We start from the raw sequence: 9,670 nt of genomic DNA, 5'->3' as shown, positions 1-9,670 counted from the left end.
GTTGCCGTGATCAAGAGTTTTAAAACGATCGATTAAGTTTAAGTTAATAAGCTATCAGCAACAGAACAGGCACACGGGATACCCGGAGATGACAACAACAACCGGAAGTTACAACGTGCAACGTGCTCACCGCAATAGGTTCCTCCTTCCGCTCAGTCAGGAGAGGACTCAATGATATTTGATGAGGGATCAAATAATTTTTAGCCATAAGTTCTTAATACAATTGGTATTGTTCGACTCAGTACATGTTAGACTACTACCACAAATACAATCAAGTACTTTTACTGTGTACTATTTGAGTAATACTCTGTCAAACTCCCCTCCAGAGTACAATAATACATGTTTTCTGTCATCTTTGAAGAGAGATCAAATGATTTTGTACAATAAGTTCTTAATGAAATTGGTACTGTTGGATTCAATACTACTTGGACTAGAAACACAAGTACAATCAAGTACTTTTACTGTGTACTTTTTGAGTAATCCTTTGTCAAACTCCACCCCTGAGTACAATAATGCATGTTTTCTGCCATCTTTGATTTGAGATAAAATGATTTTGTGCAATAAGTTCTTAATGCAATTGGTACTGTTGGATTCAGTACTACTTGGACTACTACCAAAAGTACAATCAAGTACTTTTACTGTGTACTTTTTGAGTCATCCTTTGTCAAACTCCACCCCTGAGTACAATAATGCATGTTTTCTGCCATCTTTGATTTGAGATAAAATAATTGTGTGCAATAAGTTCTTAATGTAATTGGTACTGTTGGATTCAGTACTACTTGGACTACTACCAAAAGTACAATCAAGTACTTTTGCTGTGTACTTTTTGAGTAATCCTTTGTCAAACTCCCCTCCAGAGTACAATAATGCATGTTTTCTGCCATCTTTGATGAGAGATTAAATGATTTTGTGCAATACATTCTTAATGAAATTGGTACTGTTGGATTCAGTACTACTTGGACTACTACCAAAAGTACAATCAAGTACTTTTACTGTGTACCTTTTGAGTAATCCTTTGTCAAACTCCACCTCTGAGTACAATAATGCATGTTTTCTGCCATCTTTGATGAGAGATAAAATGATTTTGTGCAATAAGTTCTTAATGAAATTGGTACTGTTGGATTCAGTACTACTTGGACTACTACCGAAACTACTACGCTGCTTTTAATTGAACTATTCACATCTTAGACTGCACTGTAACTTTTATCCATGTATTTTTTCTTGTAATGTTTATTTTATTAGCTTTTCTTTTTAATGACTGATTTTAAATGCCATTTTCTTAATGTCTTTAATTTTTTGTAAAGCACTTTGAATTGCCTTGTGTTGAAAAGTGCTATATAAATAAACTTGCCTTGCCTAATAAAGATTTCATGTGACACATAAAATGGATTTGTTGATGGGAATTAATGTGAATAAATTAACTCTAGGTTAACGGTACTCTTGCTATCACTACTCACCGACACTATAAACCTTGTCCCTCATGCTAGCCCTGACAACACCGGTAAGCACACCTTCATCTGGCTGCAGTTTTACGTGTCCTGACTTGTAGTGGTTCTCTCCTCTATCTACACTCTTCTTGTCATCTTTGTAAAACGATATCAGACTGGTAATTGACACAGCCATGACTTCTAGTTAAATTCAGTGTTGCTAAAATGAAAAGCTTTGTTAAAATATGCAAGCACGCGGAAGTCAAAGTCAGCTTTATTGTCAAAAATTCAACCCTGTCTCCGAAAAATTACATTCCCACAGAACTAAACTGCATTCTCAATTACGTTTAGCTAGAAACGTATTTTCTCCCACGTTACGTTCGTTATGAACGTATCTTAAATACGTTTATTTTCTACATATCTTTGCCATTTATTGTCTTGCTTATAATAATGATAATAGTCATTTATAAAAATCATTTTAGAGCACACGTTTGAAATCGAGAATCGGGCTTGATATATGGTTAAATTAAAATCAGTAGGCGAGGCTGTAATTTCGGCAGCAGTTACTCTCATGAGCGAGGCAGAAAATAATAGTTTTAACATGCCAAAAAGCTGCTGTGTCGTTTATTGCACCTCAAACATTAAAACAAATCCAGAGTTACGTGTTTCTGTACTTCCTCTAAGAAGAAAGGACAGTAACAGAAGAGCTCTGTGGCTTCAGGCTTGATCGCCGTTCAAATGACAGCGTCAGCAAAGATATTAATAGGAGGATGTGCAAAACAGACAAACGAATTAACCTTTATTAACACATTAAAGAATACTTTAGGTTAAGGTCTTATTTTAAACAAGAAAAAAGCTTTCGGGGTATCTATCTACCGATGAATATTAAGCCTGACAAAGTACTTAACGTCTAATGTATTGCTTTCCTGCAATGTTAACCATGTTGAAGCACTTATTTTAACTGATATTATACACATTAATTATACTCTTATGTATGTAGATAGTATAAGACATGTGCAGAATATGACAGTTTAATGGTGGAGGTACACACATATTGATAGATGTCTTCTAATGCACTGTTGAGGAACCTGCGACCCAAGTTGTGTATATGATCAATACACCTTAGAAAATCTTGAAAGGGATGTGCAAAATAGTCATTATACAGTTTTTAATGAACTATTAGTAGAGAATAACGAGTAATGAATATACTTTATAAAGATCTGCAGATAAATGTTTAGTCTTCTCAAGCACCAACTATCAAATATCTCTCCTGATTGTGGGCACTTGACAATCACCTTCCCTGAATTTTACTCGGGTGTCACTAAAGTCTGCTTTAAGGGTTGTTTATATTTCACATCATTAATCAGAATCTGCAAAGTAACTAAACTAAATGTAGTGGAGTAAAAATACCAGGTTAACCTCTGAATTGTAGTGGAGTAGAATTACAAAGTAATGGTGTCTAGACATTTGTGTTAAGTTAGTTTATTTAGTTCAGTCCTTTTGTCTTTTGCCTTGTCTTGTGATTTCCTGTTTTATTTTGTAGTAACCTTTCCCTCTCGGTTCAGAGCATTCCTGCCCTTGTGTGTTTTTCCCTCCAGTGTGATTGTCAGCCCCTCCCTTAATTGTTGCCACCTGTGTCCCCTTACCTAGTGTGTATATATAGTCTGCGTCTCCCTTTGTCCTGTGCCAGTTCGTCTTGTCTCGTCAAGCCTGCCAGTCATTCCTTGATCGTGTGAAGTATATTTTTGATAGTCCATGTAGATGTTTTTTGGTTTAGAGTTTTTGATCCTCCAAGTGAGCGTTTTGTGTTTTGACCTTAATTAAAAGACCTTGTTAATTCTGATCTGTTTCTGGTGTTGTGCGTTTGGGTCCTGAGCCTTGTGACATTCTTAACACAATGAGCTGTCGTGTGGGTATATATTAATGCTGCCCATTATGGATACAAGCGATTTTCACCCATTTAGTAATTACATGTTTTAAATTTGTACACACCAATGTGTTTCATATCGCCTAAACCTCCAGGGCTGTACACAGTTTAATACTGGCAACTTCTAATTCTGGGAAAAACATCTTTTAAAACTACAATTCCCAGTAGATACGTGCCATAGAGAACATGTTGCGAAACACAATAGCCAGCATGTGTATTTCTCGGGGGGCGTTCGAGTCCAGTTTTGAATAGTCTGCCGTGATTTCGTTCCATTTCAAAGAGCTTGACGCTTGGCGTAACCTTGGCGCACTGCCACTCCAACATCACGGGGTTTGTCAACGGGACTGTAGTCCCAAACGATAGCTGGGGATTATGGGTAGGGTAGTGTCTTCGGCCATCCTAAATCTCGAAATGTCCCATCTCTTTCTGGTGACTTTATTTACGGCTAAAGAGCATGCTAAAAAGCCCAAGATTATAGAATTAAACGAATAAATAAAAACAAGGATAATTGTGTGTTATTGTTGAGTAAATAACAGTGTGTTATTTCGAAAAGAATAACAAATTAGAAGGAAAAAAAGATTTAAAAAAATACAGATTTCAGTATTTTGAGGCTCTAAGCCCCATTTATTTTCCTCACAGACGACAAAAAAAGTCCGACATTATACGATTTAAAATAAAAACAATATAAATAAAAAGATAAAACACTGGCATGTAATTTACGTTAGAATAAATAGAATGGTTTTGAATAATAGATGAGAGTAAAATCTACGTCACTTTACAGCCCCGCCCACTTTTGGGGAAACCAACGCTGTCATTTGAACGGCGATCAAGCCTGAAGCCACAGAGCTCTTCTGTCCTTTCTTCTTAGAGGAAGTACAGAAACACGTAACTCTGGATTTGTTTTAATGTTTGAGGTGCAATAAACGACACAGCAACTTTTTGGCATGTTAAAACTATTATTTTCTGCCTCGCTCATGAGAGTAACAGCTGGCGAAATTACAGCCTCGCCTACTGATTTTAATTTAACCATATATCGAGCCCGATTCTCGATTTCAAAGGTGTGCTCTAAAATAATATTTATAAATGACTATTATCATTATAAGCAAGACACTAAATGGCAAAGATATGTAGAAAATAAACGTATTTAAGATACGTTCATAAGGAACGTAACGTAGGAGAAAATATGTTTCTAGAAGATATGTAGAAAATAAACTTATTTTAAATACGTTCATAACTAACGTAACGTGGGAGTAAATACGTTTCTAGCTAAACGTAATTCAGAATGCAGTTTAGTTCTGTGGGAACGTAATTTTTAGGAGACAGGGTTGCAAAAAGTACACAGTAAAAGTACTTGATTGTACTTTTGGTAGTAGTCCAAGTAGTACTGAATCCAACAGTACCAATTTCATTAAGATCTTATTGCACAAAATCAATTTATCTCAAATCAAAGATGGCAGAAAACATGCATTATTGTACTCTGGAGGGGAGTTTGACAGGGGATTACTCAAAAGGTACACAGTAAAAGTACTTGATTGTACTTTTAGTAGTTGTCCAAGTAGTACTGAATCCAACAGTACCAATTACATTAAGAACTTATTGCACAAAATCATTTGATCTCTCATCAAAGATGGCAGAAAACATGCATTATTGTACTCTGGAGGGGAGTTTGACAAAGGATTACTCAAAAGGTACATAGTAAAAGTACTTGATTGTACTTGTGCTACTAGTCCAAGTAGTACTGAATCCAACAGTACCAATTACATTAAGAACTTATTGCACAAAATCATTTTATCTCAAATCAAAGATGGCAGAAAACATGCATTATTGTACTCTGGAGGGGAGTTTGACAGGGGATTACTCAAAAAGTACACAGTAAAAGTACTTGATTGTACTTTTAGTAGTAGTCCAAGTAGTACTGAATCCAACAGTACCAATTACATTAAGAACTTATTGCACAAAATCATTTTATCTCTCATCAAAGATGGCAGAAAACATGCATTATTGTACTCAGGGGTGGAGTTTGACAAAGGATTACTCAAAAAGTACACAGTAAAAGTACTTGATTGTACTTTTGGTAGTAGTCCAAGTAGTACTGAATCCAACAGTACCAATTTCATTAAGAACTTATTGCACAAAATCATTTAATCTCAAATCAAAGATGGCAGAAAACATGCATTATTGTACTCAGGGGTGGAGTTTGACAAAGGATTACTCAAAAAGTACACAGTAAAAGTACTTGATTGTGCTTTTGGTAGTAGTCCAAGTAGTACTGAATCCAACAGTACCAATTTCATTAAGAACTTATTGCACAAAATCATTTTATCTCTCATCAAAGATGGCAGAAAACATGCATTATTGTACTCTGGAGGGGAGTTTGACAAAGGATTACTCAAAAAGTACACAGTAAAAGTACTTGATTATACTTTTGGTAGTAGTCCAAGTAGTACTGAATCCAACAGTACCAATTACATTAAGATCTTATTGCACAAAATCATTTGATCTCAAATCAAAGATGGCAGAAAACATGCATTATTGTACTCTGGAGGGGAGTTTGACAGGGGATTACTCAAAGGTATACAGTAAAAGTACTTGATTGTACTTGTGGTAGTAGTCTAACAAGTACTGAGTCCAACAGTATCACTTTTATTAAGGATGTATCGCTAAAAATCATTTTATCTCATCAAATATAGCAGAAGTTGCATGATTTTGTTCTCAGGAGGGGAATTTGAGAGTATTACCCAGAAAAAAGACAGTAAAAGTACTTCATTTTATTGTACTGAGTCAAACAGTGTTAGTTTTCTTAAGAACTCATGGTAAAAATAATTTGTATCGCATGAAGCAGAAAAAACATGCATTATTTTACTCTTGCGTTAGTGCCGCTTCTCAGCGATTACCGTAAAGGCGCTATAAATCGCGCACTCAAAAATGAAGAACTGTTCATTTGACCAGGCAAATTTGAGAGACGGCTGAGTTGACCGCAGTTCCAGCGGCCGCAGGTTCAGAGGATTCACTCCACGTCTGAACGGGAATGACAGCGGCGGGGGGGTTGGGTTTCCTCAGCAGAGCCGACGACAGGTACCAGCCAAGGGTCGATAGGATCCAGTAAACGCCGAGAAAAAACGAGTCGTTGAACCGCTCCATTTTCAGTCCGGAGGGACGAGGATAGTGCCAACCAAGCTTTCAGCTTCACCAGCTGGCCTCCAGCTGGCCTCCGCGGAGGAGCTCGGTATAAGTGAGCAGGTATCCCAGACAGGAACGGGGGACAGAACGTTTTTTGATCACAACGATCAAACTCCTACAGGTTCTTGGCAGAGAGGCGAATATCCAGGAGTGTTTGACGATCATACGCCAGTAGAGAGCTTACACTATCAGTGACAAGTGACATAAATAGTATAAACATAAACCAGGTTGCGAGCGACAGACGGCAAGCCACATACACTGGCGCCATCTTGGAACCTGATGAATCAATTTTTGTTTATGTCTGTAAGTTGTTGCTATTGTCGGGACCCCCTTGAAAACGAGATGGTGCATCTCAAGGGGTTTATCCCAATCAATAAAAAATGTCTATATAAAAAAAATGTCTATATATTGCTCTAAACTGCGTCATTGGCGTCAAAGCTATGAACTGCATTGTTGTAGTTTAGCTGCAATATAGGCTATATGTAACATCTAACATTTACAAAAGTCACCTGTAATAGTTAGCTTATTTAGGACTAGATAGATGCTGTTTGCAAGGTGATGAAGGGACCTTTAAAGACAGCGCCACTGCAGCGCATGCGCACTTCTTATCTCATAATTATGACTTTTTATCTCATTATTTCGCACTTCTTATCTCATTATTATGACTTTTTATCTCATTTTGACTTTTTTATCTCATAATTATGACTTTTCATGGGGATTTTTTTTTTCTTCAAGTGGCGGAAATGGGCTTCCATAGCACTGTATGCATCGCTAAGGTTAATTTAAATTGGCTATGCTCGAAGTAGTGTATGTGAAATCAACCTCACAATAAGATGTGTATATTACAATTATTAATGTCATATTGCAAGATGATTACTTAGATATTACAATATGGTTGGTTGAGCTGGAGCATTATTGAGCTTACACGTTAACGTCACAGTCATCTGAAGAACGAACCCAAACCTTGTTGTTTTTATTAATTGCATTACCAAATGGGTATCAAATAAACAGTAAGCATTGGTAACACAACTTCCAAAGTTACAGTAAAATAAAAAGGACCCTGACTCGGACAATACACAATCCAACATGTTGAACAGAAGAGAATCAGTTATATTGTTTGTACACTTGGTACTTTACATATATATATCTGCAGTGGCGACTGGTCATTAGGGGCAGGTGGGGCACAGCCCCACCTAGTGTCAGCAGAAAGTATTAAAATAATGATTACAACAAAATGCAAAAAATAAATTAAAAAATATATAAAATATATTTTAAGATCATGTTTAATCATCTGATTCGTCTGTACATTGCTGTTTTAGTCTGTGTTCTTCTAATTAGTGTCTACAGTGTGCCTATTGAGCTGTTTAGAGCCATGTGGGACAACCTGATCCTGCCCCTCCCTCTGACTGTCTAAGTGAACGGTGACTGTAAATACTACACTGCGCATGCTCAGAGTATTTTCCTATTTAATATGTGTGGCAAAAAATAATGACCATAGGGGCAAAGTGCTGCCATCCCCACCATACGTCATCTCACATAATTCAGAGCTGATTGGCTGTAAGTACGTGTGCCGCGAAAAGTGTGGTGTGTGAAGAGGAGGAGAGAGAGCTGCAGTGAGGCGTCCTAAAACCAGGAAGTAAGCTGCGCATGGCTTCCCTCCACAAACAAGCAACGAGATTTCTCCATAGGATTTTAGAAAATAGCTCAAAATAAGATCTGTGGGAAACGTAGCTGTTAGATAAATGTACGTTGTGTTCAGCCGGATAATATCCACATGTCTACCCTACTTTTATCATTTTCGAATCAAAAATCTATTGATTAGATTAGATTTATGATAGACTTTTGAAACTACAAGAAGATAAGGAGGACTTTTACAAAAAAGTAATAGAGATTTTTGTCCAGAAGGATAGGCAAATGGACTTAATCTTCAAGTCAAGGTAAGACTGCAATTTTATTGAAAATGGGATCTTACTAAGAGAGAACAATTCAATATTTAAATGATAAAATTACATTTTTTTTGGGTATCCTTCTGTTGAACTGTCTGTTTAAAATGAATTGAAGCATCAGACAAAAAAAGCTTTTGAAAATAATATTATATTTTGATTTAATATATTTGTAAACCTGAAGAGTCAGTGACAGTGCCTCACCAGCCATGAACCTCTCTGCAGAAGCTTATATATAGACATCTGAGTTTTTTGTGCCCCACCACTTTTGTACATATAGAAACGCCACTGTATATCTGTTTGTTTAAGGCAGGGGTCGGCAACCCGCGGCCCACGGGCGGCCCTTTAAGCCCTCTGCTCTGGCTCCCTTGAGCTTAGACAAAAATAAGAAGGAAATAAAATAAAAGTATTTGTAGGACTATTTATATTTTGTTGGATGGTTGAAAATGTTTCGTATGTTGTATTTTGAGGTGATACTGTGACACATAAATAAAAAACAAAACGGTTTTAATTAGGTCAACTAAAATATGCGTCACATCCTGCTCCGGTCCCGCGCGAGCGCCTTTTCTTGGAGGCGAATAACCTGACCCCCGGCTCGATGAGCGAACTATGGATAAATCAAAGAAAAGTACCGGAGGAACACAGGATTTAATTCTGTGTGGACAGAGTTATCTGCTTTCACAGCAAACGATGCTGGTTTACCGGTATGTTTGATATGTAGAGAGAAGTTGTCAACGGTGGTGCAGCCTTTACGAGGGAGAGGAAGACAGCTGACGACCGTCAGTCATAATTCAATGGGGTATGTAATTTATTTCAGAAAACACTTTTTGTTATATTCCATGGAATGCTCTTAACGTCCTGATAGCAATAAATGCTTTGACAATAAATACATACAAAAAGTAATCTCTGGAAGCCGTAGCGCTGTAAAAAGCACGACCAATCATCTGAGCCGGCCCGGCTAAAATAACAGAATGGCCTACCTGCCTGTCAGCCTTCCATCTGGGCACAAACTTATATCTTGCCCTCATTGGTCATGTGCGCGTTCGTGTGTGTTGGAGGAGGGACTCTGTAAGAAAGTCTGAAGGAAGAGGCATATTTTTTCCGGTTGTGTACTTTCAAATTCTAGCGCACTCGAGCTGGTTTCTCCATTCTTACCTTTAACTCTTTTTAGGGTGCAGATATATTTGTTTTAT

Source organism: Pseudochaenichthys georgianus, chromosome 11, assembly GCF_902827115.2.
Source record: "Pseudochaenichthys georgianus chromosome 11, fPseGeo1.2, whole genome shotgun sequence".
NCBI classification, from domain to species: Eukaryota; Metazoa; Chordata; class Actinopteri; order Perciformes; family Channichthyidae; genus Pseudochaenichthys; species Pseudochaenichthys georgianus.
This window is presented reverse-complemented; position numbering follows the sequence as displayed.